The following is a 16,740-nucleotide window of genomic DNA, read 5'->3' on the forward strand; positions in this document are numbered from 1 at the left end:
AGCTACATCCTTCTTTCAAAGAAGTGAATGGTCATTCACCAGATGGTAATGGGAATTCAACAAATTAATAATAGTAACAGTGACAATATTAGACTAATATTTTGGGAATACTTACTGTGTGCCAGTCAATTTATACTTGTGTACTTTTATAGTTAAAGCTTTCATTGAGACTGTAAATCGTGTAACATTATTCCTATTTTGCAGAAGAAGAAAGAAAGGCACAGAGAAAGTAATTATCCACGGTCAGCACTGGAGTCAGGATTGGCCACCAGATCTGATGGATTCAGAATCTTCCGTTGTAAATCCTGCCTCTTCATAGGTAACAGCCTTAACGATCTATTGCTTCTAGTATTTGCAAGTGGAACTACACATCTGTATTTTTATCAACCTGTATCAGAAGTTTGGTTATGCAACGAGTAGAGACCTGACTTAACCGGTGGCTTAAGCTTATAAGGGTTGTTTCTTTTTATGACAAGAAGTCTAGAGGTCAGCTACTGCTGGCTTTGGTTCACTGGCTCAATGATGTAAAGCACTAAGTTTCTGGGGCAACTGGCTGGCTCAGTAGGTAGAGCATGTCAGTCTTGATCTTGGGGTCATGAGTTAGGCCCCATGTTGGGTGCAGACATTACTTAAATGAATAAACTTAAAAAATGTTTATTTCTGAGAGAGAATAGGGTAGGGGTAGAGAGAGAGGGGGACGGAGGATCCAAAGCAGGCTCTGTGCTGACATGAACTCATGAACCACAGGATCATCACCTGAGTTGCTTAACCAGCTGAGTCACCAAGGCACCCCAATAGACTTTGGGGGGGAAGGGGGGGGCGCCTGGATGGCTCAGTCGGTTAAGTGTCTGACTTCGGCTCAGGTCATGATCTCATAGTCCATGGGTTCGAGCCCCACGTTGGGCTCTGTGCTGACAGCTTAAAGCCTGGAGTTGCTTCGGATTCTGCGTCTCCCTCTCTCTCTGCCCCTTCTCCACCTGCTTTCTGTCTCTGTCTCTCAGAATAAAAAAATAAAGATGTAAAAAAAATGAATTTGAAAAAAAAAGCAAGATGAGACTTCTGACATGTTCTTGGACTCAGACTCTTAGTCACAAAATAGCCACTTGAGTTCCAGCAATCGTTCCCATGTTCCAAGCCAGAAAAAAGAAAAGTGGAAGGCAAAATACCAGCTAGACAAGACCTCTTTACAGAGCATTCCCAGACATCTCGTCTATGTTTTCTGCTTTCACTGCAAGAATCGCCTTCATTGGCAAGAGATGACACTATCGTTGGCGGCCTCTACAGTATGAAGGTTCTGTCCTTAAAGGAGACATGAGTGGTAAAGAGGCAATTAACATTCTCTGCCACAATCCAAGTAGTATCTGTTTATATCGATTCATATCTGTATCTGTATCTGTTTATGCTTTACTCCAGGCTTTGATCACCATGGCCCACTGCCTGCCTTTGTAAATAAAGCTTTATTGAAAAACAGCCATGTTCATTCATTTATCTATTGTTTGTGGCTGCTTTCGCACTACAAAGGCAGCGTTTAGTAATTCCAACAGAGGCCGTCCGGCCTCCAGGCCCTAAATAAGTTCGCATCGGGCCCTGTTTTACTCTCTCCCTTTCTATCTGTGGGAAAATGCATTGCACCTCATGGTGACTCATTTCACTGAACTGAGAATGGACCCAAATATAACAGGTGAACCAGTAAGGAGTCTTCCGCCTCGACCGCAGTGTTTGTCCGTCATTCCTGCGGTAGCGGCCGTCCACAAAGACCATTCAAGGACCGTCTGAGCTCGAAGAGGCATTTCCCTTGACATCTGCTGCGAGGTCTGAGCAATTCCGTGCTGCTTTCCAGTGCCTCTCACGACAATGAAAATCATTTTCACTAAAGAATAAACATACTTTTCGCCTCCAGATGCCCACAGACGTTCCGGGAGACCCACACCCGGGAACAATCTAAAATTATCCAGCTTTGTATGTTATGGAAATAGTCTCATTCACAGACAACTTCGTATTTGTTGCGATAATTACAAGTTTGATAAGTGCAAATTATCTGAGGAATAATTTGCGAAGAATTATGCACGAGCTTAGGGTATGGGGTAAAGGATAGTTTATGGCAGATCTATATAGATTTGAGACAAATCAAAAATATAAATCAAAGAACGTCCACCGTTCTTTCATTTGGTTCTCCATACAGGGCCGGTGTCTTTTTTGCAAGGGATCTGCAACTGAACAAATCGGACAATTCAGAACAGTTCTCTCGGCCAGTTTACCGGCACTGCCATGTGGCTATACCATAAATGCTTTATAACTCACTCAACTTACTGGCTCCAAAATTGTGTTTCTTTTTCTTTCTTTTTTTTATGTCTTTATTTTATTTTGAGAAACAGAGACAGAGAGCAAGTGGGAGAGGGACAGAGAGAGAAGGAGACACAGAATCCGAAGCAGGCTCCAGGCTCCGAGCTGTCAGCACAGAGCCTGACACAGGGCTTGAACCCATGGACTGTGAGATCACGACCTGAGCCAAAGTCGGGCACTTAACCCACTGAGCCACCCAGGTCCCCCCAAAATTGTGTTTTTTGGCAAATTTGCAATTTGAGAGGGCATTCACAATACATCAAATTTTGTGGCCGGTTACCCATTTTAATATTTTATTTTATTTTTATTTTCTTAATGTTTATTTTTGAGATAGAGAGAGCTCACGAGCTGGGAAGGAGGAGGGGGGGCAGAGGATCCAAAACAGGCTCTGTGCTGTCAGCAGGCAGCCTGATGCGGGGCTCGAGCCCACAAACGGAACCATGAGATCATGACCTGAGCCGGAGTTGGATGCTCAACCGACTGAGCCACCCAGACGCCCCTTTAATATTTTATATAACAGTATTTTAAATGCATACAATTTTTAAAATTTCAAAAAATACCAAGTGTACATGATTCAAGGTCTCATCATATTGATCACACTGTATTTAATTTGAATATATGGATCCCAGCAAAATAGCAATCTGAAGTGCTTTGGACCAAACCACCTATCTACATACCCCAAGATTTCTCAAACGTGGCATTTTGACCTCTGGGGCTAGAACATTCTTTGCTCGGTAGCATGTTTAGCAGCATCCTTGGCTTCTGTTCACTCGATGCTAACAGCACCCCCCACTCTGTTGTGACAACCAAAAATGTCTCCAGACGTTGTCGAATGTCTCCCGGGAGGCAAAATCACCCTTGGGTTGAAAACCACTGCTTGATTTTGTTCCAAAGCATTTGTTTTGGACAGAAATCCAGATTCCTAGTCTCTATAGCTGCGGAAACTTAGGCATAGCTCAACCTCTGCAGTCCGCAGTTTTCTTTCTAGAACCTATACGCAATAACAGCTTTCTCTCACAAGGTGGTTGTAGAATTAAAGGTGACAGTGCGTGTAAGACAATAAATTCTGAAGACACCGTAGGTGTTCTAATTATCTTATTCTTCTTAAGTATCAATATATCTTTTGGTGGCAGAGGATAGACTCGTGACCAGCATAGACAAGTCTCCCAGCTGGGACTGATATAAAAAAACTCATGAGCTAATGAAATAGTCTTTCCAAGTGAACTGAAAAATTATATTTCGCAAGCCACAGAAAAGATTTTTTAAGAACATTTTTTTTAAATTAACAAGCAAGGGGCGCCTGGGTGGTTCAGTCGGTTGAGCGTGGGTTCCCGCTGACGTCATGATCCCAAGGTGGTGGGATCGAACCCTGCATCAGGCTCTGCACTGAGTGTGGAGGCTACTTGAGATTCTTTCCTTCTCCCTCTGCTCCTCTTTCCCCCAGGCCCCTCTTTTCTCTCTCTAAAAACAAATAAATAATAAATAAACAAACAAATAAATAAACAAGCTTAAAAAATAATATTAAAAACCTAACAAGTAAAACCAGGCATCATCCCCAATTGGCATGCAGGGGAAATGAGTAAGGAAGCATTTTTCTTCCAGGCCAGTTCAGAGGGCTTTTAAGGAAACACACCGCCTTCTAGAATGACCGCAGAGTGTGCTGATGGTTGCTGATGCCAGCGCGGGGCTCTCCTGGTGCCTGAGTGGAATAAACGTGTTGGCTTTTGAAAGAAAGAAGCAGGCAGATGGCTATACCAGCCCCAATTATTTTCAAGTCATTTCTCAAGTGTGTAAACTATTGGTACCATTGTCTGCCTCTCTGCTTTCGGGAGGTTATTATCGCCAGATTAGCTGTTTGAAGCATGCCCTCTTGCCTCTGTTGTGCTGGAGAATGAAGCCTTTCCTTGAACATGGCACTTCCCAAACAAAATGCTGGCACTCGAGAATATGTTTTATCACCTCTCAAGTCCTGAATGGGAAAATTTGGCTGAGGTTCGCTTTTCCTGTTCGCTGAAATGTATGCATGGCTCCTAGGAATTTATTCTTCAGAAGGACTCCCACGCACATGAACTGGTGTACATGGCTATTTAATGCAGCACTGTTTGCAAGAGCAAAGGGGCAGAAAATTATTTAAATGTTCATCCAGGGGAGACCGGTTGCATAAGTTAATTAAGTGGAATACTATGTAGCAATAAAAATAGAATGAGGAAGTTCTTCACAGATATGAAGCAATCTCCAAAATACACTGTAAATAAAAACAAACAAACCTGGCGCCCATCAAAGAGATTGCTTGTATACTCATAGAAAATAACTCTGGAAAGGCACATGAGAAACTTGTAAAATAAGTTTTCTCCAAGGAAGGGAACTGGTCACTTGAGACACAGGATAGATGGAGATTCCACCACTTTTTGTACCTGATGAACTTGGTACTATAGCAGGTACACACACACACACACACACACACACACACACACTTATATGCACACATATACACACACAAATATATGTACCCATATATACATATAACGAATACATTTTATACATAAATATATATTTTAATATAAATAAATATTTCTCTGTTTAATATAAATGATTTTTAAACAAATAGGAAACTCAAAAGTTTAAATCATTTTTAAATAAATATGTACTTAAAAGTTTAACTCAAAAAAAAAAAAGTTTAACTCATACCTCCCCAAATAAAATGTTTGACTATAATATTAACGTGTCTTGGTGGAAGATGGGAAACAGTCTAAACTGTACTGTTTTCTCCCCCGTCCCCCGCCATAGTATTTTTATATAGAAATAATTTGAAATTTACAAAAGAGGTTAAAAGATAGTACAGAGAATTTCTGGGTCGCCTTTACCCGACTTCCCATAATATGAACATGTTACAGAACCATAGTTCATCTATGAAAACGAAGGACTTTGACAATGATGCCATACTGGTCGCTAAACTACAGACTTTACTCTGGTTTCACCAGCCCTTCTACGGACTGATGCTCTCCTCGAGTCCCAGCATCCCAGCCCGGGTACCGCACGGCGCTAGCCTCCGGGCTCCCGCGCCTCGTCCAATCAGTGACAGCCAAGCGCTATACTGTGTTATAATTGGCTCCATTCTCAGCCAATAGGACGCGTAGGAGGGAAAGGCACTGCCTGGATCTGGATGCAGGTGGGACATCCCAACGCGTCTGGGCCCCAGACCAACCTGGAAGCCGCACGTCTTCTGGCGGAGCGCCTGTCCGGGTGAGGGTCCAAGCATTTCTGATGACAACAGCCAAGTTTTACCGAGAGTGTCTAATGTCTGCGAAGCACTATGCTAAGCGCTACTGGAATTCCCCCACCCCGACAGCCCCATGTGGCAGGAACTTACATTAACCTCCTTTTACGGATAAGAGAGGGACCGTGTTCCACCCAGCACACATTTGATGAGAACTTGGGTGGAAACAGGGGCTTCTGGCTCCTGCTTCGTCGTCTACACACAAAAAGGTGCCTTTTGTAAATAAGGCAAATTACTTAATCTCCCTTCAGGCTCAGTTTCCCCATCCATTAAGTGGGAAGAGCATTACCCGATTCACACTTTGAAACTCACCTGAGGTCATGGACTCTAGTAGGGGTTCCATCTACAAAAGGTTTCTGTTGTGTTCGTTTTTCTATTGTGTGTAATATTGTGTGTAAACCTGTGTTTACCTGTGGCTAGAGGTGAAGAAGGTGGCCCAGGTAGAAAGTCAGTCTAGAACACGGTTCAAGAAAAGATCCGCAGCTGTCTCCTTAAGCTGCAAGACCAGTTTGTTAGGTTTTTTCCAATCGGTTACAGGCAGACGCTTTGTAAAATACAAGAGATACTGAATATTACGGGAGGGAAATGAAAAAAAAGCAATACCATACAACGTCCAAGTCCAACTTCTTCTTGGATTCCATAGATATGCAGCTAATCTGTCAAATTCAGCAGACCAGCCCCGTGTAACGGCCACACAGAAAACACCTCTGGTTCTAAGGAAAAGCTGGAGCTCTGTGCATGGGCCATTCTGTACACTGGTCTGTCCTGCAGAGTAGCTCACGTGGGCACTGCAAGCAAAGAGTAGATCTAGGGACCCAGACTCAAGAGCCCACGGTGCAGACAGCTCGGTAAACAACGGGCAATGGCAGAAAGGAAGGAGACATTCAGCCCCAGGTCGTTTTTTGCTGTGCAGAAAAACCAGCTCGGCGTCGTCAGACCTGCCGATTGCTTCAAAGGAGCTAGAAATTGTCATAGGAACGTCTCCCCGTTTATACAAGCAGTTAAATAATGTTTCAGAAGGACAGTTAACTGTGCCTGCCAACTTGTGAACAGCTTCATAATTTGCAGGGCCCGATGTAAACTGAGGATGCGGGGTGCCTGGTTCAAAATTATTAAGAATTTCAAGACACTGACTGCCAAGTGAGCACTGATCTAAGCGTGGGGCTACTCAGCACGTGCACCCAGGAGGCTGACCTTGTCCATGAAGGCCCAATAAGATGTCTTTGCGTCGATTTTTCATGAGAAAAGGGACTGTGTTTCCTGCAAAGCTTCCCATGCATAGGCCCTGCCTTGTCTAGCAAAGGCTTGAGGATTAGATGAGATGAAGCTCTGTGTGGATGAATGGGGAGGAGCAGACATGTGTAGAGCATCTCGGCAGCTCTAAACAAATACAGCAAATCGCTATTTTGTGAAACAGGAAACAAAAAGTTCTTAATCCTGAGGGGCACCCAAAAAAGGGGAAAGAATTGCTGTCTGTATCAGGCACTTATGTGCCAGACACCATTCTGAGCATTTTATATCTATTCACTCAGTTAGCCTTCATCAAACTGTAAGAGGCAGGAACAGTCATCCTGCCCATTTTAGAGATAAGGAGACTGAGGTACGGTGAGGTTAAGTAACGTGTCCAAGGTCACACAGCTAGGAAATGGTGGAGTCAGCGTAGGTGTTTAGGCCGTCTGGCTGCATAGCCTGCACCCATAACCACCGGGCTGCCTTGGAATGAATGGTTAGGCTTCCAGAGAGTTCCATGGCATCCTCAAGCTGGTGGGGGTGGAGTTTGGCCAAGGAAGTTTTTGCTGGACCCCAGACAGGATGAGGGAGACGGTGAAGAGGGAACTGACAGGAAGTATATTTGGTGGGGGAGGGGAGGTCTGGAGAGTGAAGCGCTGCTGATGGGTCCCAGTGGCCCCTGTGAAAATGCATCTCTACATGCAGCTCAAGGAAGCGAGCTCTACTCCGGAGACAGGGGCCAGGTTGGAGAAGTAGCGGGGGCGGGGGAGGGGGCCTAGATAGAGGGGGGAGGGGGAAGCGAGGGATGGGAAAGTAACGTGAGCCGGGGTGACCTTGGAGATGCGGGGCCAGGGGAGGAGAGTGAGGAGAAAGGGGCAGAGGCAGACGCGTCTGAGCAAACTAGAAGGTCTAAGGCGCATTCAGTCGGCGCCTGGGTGGCTCTGTCGGTTAAGTGTCCGACTCTTGATTTCGGCTCAGGTCATGATCTCACGGTTTGAGTTCTAGCCTCTACTCTGGCTCTGCACTGACATCTGGGAGCCTGCTTGGGATTCTCTCTCCCTCTCTCTCTGCCCCTCCTCGGCTCCACCCCCCAAAAGAAGTAAGTAAGTAAGTAAATAAATAAATAATAAACAAACTTTAGAAAAGAAAGACCAGAGGGATGTGGTTTGGAGGGAGAAGGGGCGGCGGTGCCTCCCCAGGTCTCTGCCCAGCCACACCCCTGAGCCAGCTGCGGGGACTCCTCCATTGTCCTTTAAACTTCCATTTGGGGGAGGTACGGGAGCCGAGGGCATCGCCCCCTATCGTGCTGCCCTCGATCTCCCCAACATCTACAGCGGGAGTGGGGGGGGGCAGGGCAGCACAGCCAAATCTGATGGGCCCCACGGGTTAACGAGCCCCGAGTGGGAGGGGCTGTGGGTACACGGAAGGCTTGGCCATCTCAGCACCGCTGACCTTGGAGGCCGGACAGTCCTCTGTTGCCCGGCCGCCTTGGGTGGAAGGTTAGCACCATCTCTGGCCTCTACCCACTAGATGCCTGTAGCAGACCCCCTCCCTCCCCCTCTGCCCAGCCGGGACCCCCAAACTCTCTGCAGACACCTGCCCACGCCCCTGAGGGCTAAATCCCCTGTTGGGAACCACTGCCCTAGGACAGATTGACCTCTTATTTCCCACCTCTAAGACCCTGGTCTCCAAGGATTTCAGCAGAAGGATCTGGCAACTCTTTCAGACATCCACGCTGGGGACGTCAGAGCAAAGCTAGGCCCCCAGGGGCTCCCGGCAAAGACCCTTTCCAGAACGAGTTCTGCGGAATCTGCGTTCATCAGCGTCGCGTCCGTCCTCGGGACGTTCGTGTTTGTCATTGGCGTTTGTTGGGAGTCCGACCGCTTTCTTCTAGGAATGAGGACACTTCAGGCCCAGAGGAGTCCAGGAACTAGTCCAAGTTTACACAGCTAGTTGGAGAGCAGGTGGATGGCTTATTTCTAACATGCACAAATGAGTAGGAAACCAAATAATAGGTTTTTGGTTGGCAGAGGGCATTCATTTTGTCCTCTTGAACCTCAGACTAAGCGAGTAGCTGAGTGAAGTGCGGGGTTGGGGGGGAGGCAGGGAGGGCCCAGTTCCCATTTCCAGCCACTCCCTGGGGCTCTCGCCTCTGCTAAACGCCAAGGAAGGCAGCATCGCCTCTCTGTCGCTGCAGCAAGCCTGGGCATAAGCAAGTGGAGATCTCTGAGAATCCACAAGAACAGGGAAGAAAGAGGGAGAAGGAAAAGTTCTCCAAACGAATGCCTTGGGAAGGAAGCGGCAGAGCCAGTGGCCACCACGAGGCAATGTTTTCGCATAAAACAATCTGGAGGGAGGGGAGGAGGTGGGTTTGTTTTGAAACGAGACTGCTGCGTGTCCTGCGCCGGCCTCGCTGAAGCCTGACTCACTTTTCTTAGCAGGTGTGAGTCAGCACTTGCTCCGGGACCCTGGGGACCGAGGCTGTAAGTCAGACCAAGGCCAGGGAAGGGCCAGGTGCAGAGTGAGTCCCCACATGGATGCTTCAAGATGTCCAAAGGCTCAAGGAGCGCCTGGGCGGCTCAGTCGGTTAGGTGTCCGACTTTGGCTCAGGTCATGTTCTCACGGTTCGCGGGTTTGAGCCCCGCGTCGGGCTCTGTGCTGACAGCTCAGAGCCTGGAGCTGCTTCTGATTCTGTGTCTCCCTCTCTCTCTGACCCTCCCCTTCTCGCGCTGTCTCTCTCTCTCTCTCTCTTAGAAATAAATAAAACATTTTTAAAAATTTATAAAATAAATAAATAAATAAAAGATGTCCAACGACTCGAAAGCTTGGCTCACGTCTCTGGCTGCGGATGAGCCCACGGTGGTGTTTGTCCAGACGACCCTGGGGCATGGCTGCCGCTCTTCTCACCTGCCTGATAGACGTGTTTCTTCTACGACTCGGGGCCCGGCTGTGGTCCAGGTAGAGAGGGTGGTAGCCAGGCGGAGGTAAGGCAGCCAGTTGCCATTTAGTCATTCCACACATTGTCACTGAGCTCCGACTGTATGCCAGACACTGTCCTCAGAGCTGGCATACAGCCAAGGCCAATCCCTCCTGTCCTGGAATTTACATGGTAGTTCCTGGAGACAGTTAATAAACAGATCGATATCTAGGGTATCAGATGAGAAATATAAAGCTAAGGGGAGGGCTCGAGAGTGACAGTCAGAGGCTCTTTTAGAAAGGAGGGCCGGGTAAGACCTCTAGGAGGGAGGAAGAGGTTTGCAGTTGTTCTAGAACATTTACCAACAAACAATATTTGGGGAGAGAACAGGGCCCACTTTACAAAAAAAATTTAATGTGTATTTATTCTTTGAGAAAGAGAGAGAGAGAGAGCATGAGCAAGGGAGGGGCAGATGAGGAGGGGCAGGCAGAGGGAATCACAGAATCGGAAGCAGGCTCCAGGCTCTGAGTTGTCAGCACAGAGCCCGATGCAGGGCTCAAACTCACCAACTGAGAGATCATGACCTGAGCCGAAGTCGGACGCTTAACCAACTGAGCCACCCAGGCGTCCCAGTAAAGCCCAGTTTTGAAGGGGGAAGTGGCTCGAATAGATATGTGCACACCGTGTTCACAGCAGCACAGCTCACAATAGACAAAGGGTGGGGACAACTCAGGTGTTCATCGACAGACAATGAATAAACAGACTGTGGTGGGTACACATGACGGAATGCTATTTGGCCTTAAAAAGGAAAGAAACCCAGACACAGACTACAATATGGATGAACCTTGAAGATATTCTGTTAAGGGAAATAAGCCAGACACAAAGGGCAAATAGTGTATGATGCCACTTACATGCTGTCCCCAGAACAGTCCAATTCACAGAGACAGAGAGCAGAGTGGTGATTGCCATGGGCGAGGAGGGGCAGAGCGGGTTGGGGAGAATGAAGAGTTTGTGTTGAATGGGGCCAATTTCAGTCTGAGATAATGACCAAGCTCTTGAGACAGAGAGATGATATTATTGTATAACAATGAATGTACTTAAAAATTTTTTTTAATGTTTTATTTATTTCTGAGAGAGAGAGAGAGAGAGACGCAGCATGAGCAGGGGAGGGTCAGAGAGAGAGGGAGACACAGAATCTGAAGACAGGCTCTAGGCTCTGACCTGTCAGCATAGAGCCTGATGCAGGGCTCAAACCCACGAACCGTGAGATCATGACCTGAGCCGAAGTCGCACGCTTAACCGACTGAGCCCCCCAGGAGCCCCTCAGAATAAATGTACTTAATGTCACTGAACTACACGCTTAAAATGGGTAAAATGGTAAGCTTTATGTTATGTATGTTCTCACCGTTTTAAAAATTAGCTAGAAACAAAAAAAAGCAGGAAGAGGCTGAAAGAAGAAAGAAGGAAGAGTCAGGAACAGCATGGAGTGAGTGAAGCTTACTTTGGACCAGTCCGCCGCGATGCCTTTTACAAACATTATCTCATTTAATCTTTACAACATCCTTAACCATTAGACTTGATCCCGGCTTACAGTTGAACAAACCAAGACTCAGACCCAGTAAACTGCCTTTCCCAGTGGTGAGTGATGAGGCTCTGATTCAATCCCACACTCCTTGCCCTCTGCCCACACGCCTAACCTCCCACCTCAACCCACACCATGGCACCTGGTTATTTGCTGGAGCCATTTGTAAACATCTTCACCTCTGTGCAGCCTCCCCCCACAACCCTTGCTAAAGGAAGCCATAATGGGAGTGAACCTTACAGGGGCTCAGTTGTGGAAGGTGGATTCATGGAAACAGATGAGTCCATTAGAATCTTGAAAGCCGGATGGTACCTTTTAGTTTAGTTATTTACTTTTTAATTTATTTTTTTAATGTTATTTATTTTTGAAAGAGAGAGACAGAATGTGAGCAAGGGAGAGTCAGAGAGAGAGGGAGACACAGAATCCGAAGCAGGCTCCAGGCTCTGAGCTGTCAGCATGGAGCCCGATGCGGGGCTCGAACCCACAAACCATTAGATCATGACCTGAGCTGAAGTCGGACCCCTAACCGACTGAGCCACCCAGGCGCCGCTGTTATCTTTTAGTTTAAAAGGATAATCCATGTCGCTCCTTCCACAAATGAATCCAGGTGCTTTTCTGGGCACTGGAGAGTGGTAACAAGACAGAGAAGCCAGCTCTTTGATGAAGAGGCCAATCTAACAGAATAAGGAAAGAAACCAGTGTGTGGAAAGCACTACAGAAATGTTACACAGAGGGACGCCTGGGTGGCTCAGTCTGTTAAGCGTCCGACTTCGGCTCAGGTCATGATCTCACGGTTCGTGGGTTCGAACCCCGCATCAGGCTCTGTGCTGACAGCCTGCTTCAGATTCTGTGTCTCCCTCTCTCTCTGACCCTCCCCTGTTCACACTGTCTCTCTCTCTCTCTCTCAGAAATAAATAAAACATTAAAAAAAAAAAAATGTTACACAGAGAGGTAGAGGGGACACTGAGGAAGCCCAGAGGATCCTAGAGAAGGGTTTTGTTTTGTCTTTTTGTCCTGAGAAATTAGAAAGCTTTTCCTCCCTAGACGATTTAGTTGGTCTGGAACCTAAACTACGAGAGTAAACCAGAACCTTAACTTGCAAGCCTCTGACACACTTCCACTTTCCACCCACCTTCCTTCCCACTGGTCAGTTTCCTGGGAAACATCCACATTTGGAGCACAAAATACCAATAACATGTCATTAGAATGACATCAACATGACAAGAACATTTTGTTAAAATAACTCCAAGTCCTGAAGTACGCGTGACAATTATTTTTAAATGGCATTAGCTCCACAAAAGGGAAGCACTAGTGAGACGCTTTCTTTTTTTAATACAAAAAAATATTTGACTTCTTAGGATGCTTATCCTCTGGATCAGAACGGTGGCTGAGGTTTAATATTAACTTTGGAACCATTTAAGTAAATTGTGTTACTCAGAAAGGATTAGTGGAGCCTCTGGGAGTTTGTGCGGAGACGGAATACTGGGGTAGCAGGACCTCATTTTTAACTTTTCTCCGAGAAAGAAAAAATGGGATGTCGCTGCTTTGGGAGATTTGGGTCCCTCGGTCTTGAGTCAAAGGGGAAGCTAGAGAGCACATAATATTCTTGCTCCTGGTACTGGCTCTGATCTCTGATTCACACGTGTGTTCCTGACTCTGCCCTTGGAGACGTCAGGTGCAAGCTGGAAATCGGGGATGGTGAGCAAGCTTCCACCTCGGAAGCCAGCAAAAGAGGTTCCCCCCACCCACGCACCCCCCACCCAAGACGTCCCACCAGCCGGCCGCTGGGCTGGCAGCTCTACACTTACTTGTATTAGAAAGTTCCGGCTCATCCCCGAGGCTCTGAAATAGACTTGTTTCTGCTCCCAGGAACTGCACCTCAGTGGTGAGCGATGAGGTTACTGTAATTCATGATACAAGGTGGAGCCCTTTTCTCCTGTTTAAAAATACACCAATCGGGTGTCAGTGGCCCCCAAACGTGGGTTATCGTAGCTTGCTTAGGAAGGAGAATCTGTGAAAGAGGCAATTTTCCACTTCTGGCAAGAAACCCCTGCTGGGCTCCCTGTAAGGGATTAAATATCAGGCAAGTACATTCTTGCAGTGTCCTTCTAGATTCAACTAGGAAGAAAACCTGGCCATCACTGAAAAGTTTAGAGAAACATAACAAATCGCTTCTCAGAACTGGTCTAGGGGAACTCTCGATCCAAGAATATACCCAGAGCAAAGTGCCTCAAAAACAGAGGCAGGGGTGATTTTCCTTCTTTTTCTTTCTTTCTTTCTTTCTTTCTTTCTTTCTTTCTTTCTTTCTTTCTTTCTTTCTTTCTTTCTTTCTTTCTTCCTTCCTTCCTTCCTTCCTTCCTTCCTTCCTTCCTTCCTTCCTTCCTTTCTTCCTTTCTTTCTTTTCTTTCTTCCTTCCTTCCTTCCTTCCTTCCTTCCTTCCTTCCTTCCTTCCTTCCTTCCTTCCTTTCCTTCTTTCCTCCCTCCCTCCCTCCCTTCCTTCCTTCCTTTTCCTCTTCAGGGAGTTGTGTTTACCACATGGTCTGTTTCCATGGATTGGGAGCATATTTTACCCTCTCTGCAAATAGAATATTTAAGATTTCTGAAATATTTCGACTTTCCTAGAGAATTTTACCCTCCATCGACTATACCTTGGTGGCTGAGTTTCAGTCTTAGAAAAGTCACATGGCGGTGACATCACATGTTGCATACTTGAGATAATCGGCACCTTGCCTGCTTATAAAGTGAAGTCTCACGAGGAAAATCGACTTACTAATTGTGACCCGGCCAGGACGCCTGAAAATTCAAGGAAACACACCTCTGGGAGAAGAAATGTATCCATACAGTATGCCTCTTACCGGTCTAGCTATGTGCAATTATTCATGTGTAACCTCCGACAGTAAAACCAAGGTAGGCTCAGGAAAAGAGGCTTATTTTGGCTTGAAGGTCAAGCACGGTTTTCAAATAGTTTCAAGTTCTAGAGAAGTTTTATTTCATCAGGACTTCTGAAGAAAAGGCTTGCCTTAAAAGAAAACCCCAAACCCTATTTTTCTAAGTCTCTCTTTCTGAATGTGAACTAGCAGAATCACAGATAGAATGCCTGATAGGAAGCGGGGGGCGAGGGGGAGTTGGTGGAAAACATAATCAGTGCAAAACACCTCTTGCGAGCGGGGCTCTGAGGGTTAGGTGTGGTTTCTTTTTCTTCGTGTACTCTCCTTTTTGGAAACATTCTGTTCAAAAATTTAATCAAGGAGTTCTCCGAAAAGTTCAACACAGAATTACCAAGTGACCAGCAAGTCTATTCCTAGATGGAACCCAAAAGAATTGAAAACAAGTACGCAGACAGGCAACTTGCAGACCCTTGTGTATTTCAGCACTAGTCACGGTAACAGAAAGTAGAAACAACTTAAGTGTGTCCATCCACAGAATGGATGAGCAGGATATGAGGTGTCCGTGGACAAATAAAATGTGGCTTGTACCCACAAGGGAGTACGAGTCAGCCTTCAAGAGGAATAAAGCTCCTATATATGCAATGAGATGAACTTTGAAAGCATGAAGCTGAGTGAAAGAAACCAGACACTAAAGAAACAAATAGGGTACGATTCTACTTACCAGAAATATCTAGACTAGTCAAATTCATAGATACAGAAAGGAGCTGTGGGAATGGGGACTTACTGTTTAATGAGAACAGAGTTGCTGTCTGGGGTAATGACAGATTCTGGAAATAGAGGTGATAGTTGCTCAGCATGGTTCACGTAATCAGCGGCACTGAATTGTACGTACCAAAATGGTTAACGTGGCTAACTTTATGTTATTTGTCTTTTACCATAATAAAAAGCATTAACAATTTTTTTATGCTTTATTTATTTTTGAGACAGAGAGCACAAGCAGGGGAGGGGCAGAGAGAGAGGGAGACACAGAATCTGAAACAGGCACTAGGCTCTGAGCTGTCAGCACAGAGCCCCACGCGAGGCTTGAACCCATGAACCGTGAGATCATGACCTGACCTGAAGTTGGACGCTTAACCAACTGAGCCTCCCAGGTGCCCTTAAAAAACATTTTTAAAAAAGATGCTATAAAAATTAAACCTGTTATCATTCTATGTAAAAACAGGTGATACTCATAGTATTGGGTATTTCAGCTTGCTTCCACTCACCTTCGGTTCTCAAATTTCAACTAAACTTTTATTATCTACTGTCTGGTATTGTATCCACAGACCTGCTCCTTAGTCAAGAAAGCAAGCCTAAGGGGGTGTCTGGCTGGCCCAGTCAGAAGAGCAAGTGATTCTTGATCTTGAGCTCATGAGTTTGAGTCACATGTTGGGTGCAGAGATTACTAAAAGTATATAAAGAAAAGAAAGTGAGCCCAAGGAATTTGACTCCTACATGTTGGTTTGAATGTGTTGAATCATGGTTGGTTGGCAAGCCCTAGGCACAAATGGTCTCCCAGGAAAGCCGGTAGCACTGGGTGTGCTTGAGAGACCTGGTGATGATGTCACAGGTGTGCAGCCTTGCAGACAGGTAGGGGTCATGGCTGAGAGTCTGGGCTCTGGGCCAGACTACCAGACTTGGTGACCTTAGACAAGTGTCTTAACCTCTCTGGGCCTTCCTTTCCTTATCTATAAAAGGGAGATAAGCAATGGCCACCAGGTTTCAGAGATGTTTTGAGAATCCATGAGTTGGTACATGAACACTGCCTGGCACGCGGTCACAGGTAGCTCTTTGGTAAAACACGCTATTCATAGCATCACCTTCAGCTTAGAATAATTTTGTGGAGGGGCGCCTGAGTGGCTCTGTGGGTTAAGCATTCGACTTCGGCTCAGGTCATGATCTCACAGTTCGTGGGTTTGAGCCCCGCATTGGGCTCTGTGCTGACAGCTCAGAGCCTGGAACCTGCTTCAGATTCTGTGTCTCCCTCTCTCTCTGACCCTCCCTGCCTCTCAAGAATAAATAATAAACATTAAAAAAAAATGAATGATTTTGTGGTGACTTAAATAATACACTACTACTAATATAATATGACATTTATAATATTATATATAGTACGATGTGGAAAGCTACTCAGCGGTGAAAAGGAATACATCATTGATGCACACAACAACTGGGATAAATCTCAAGATTTCATGCTGAGTGGAAAATAGCCCGTTTCAAAAGGTCACAATGTCTGCTTCCATTTATAGAACATTCTCAAAATGACAAAATTATAAAGACAGAGAAGAGGTCAGCGGTTGCCAGGGGTTAGGATGGTGGCAAGTGGGGTGACAAAGCGCGGAGAGGCCCTCATGGCACCGGGATAGCGGTGGCGGTTACCCACATGGCAGTGGCACGGAGCTTTCCACGCACGCAGGGTGTCACCTGCAACAGTCTGGCTTTGACATTGTCCCACAGTTAGGGA

The sequence above is a fragment of the Hyaena hyaena genome, unplaced genomic scaffold (assembly GCF_003009895.1).
Source record: "Hyaena hyaena isolate Hyena2069 unplaced genomic scaffold, ASM300989v1 scaffold_42, whole genome shotgun sequence".
NCBI lineage: Eukaryota > Metazoa > Chordata > Mammalia > Carnivora > Hyaenidae > Hyaena > Hyaena hyaena.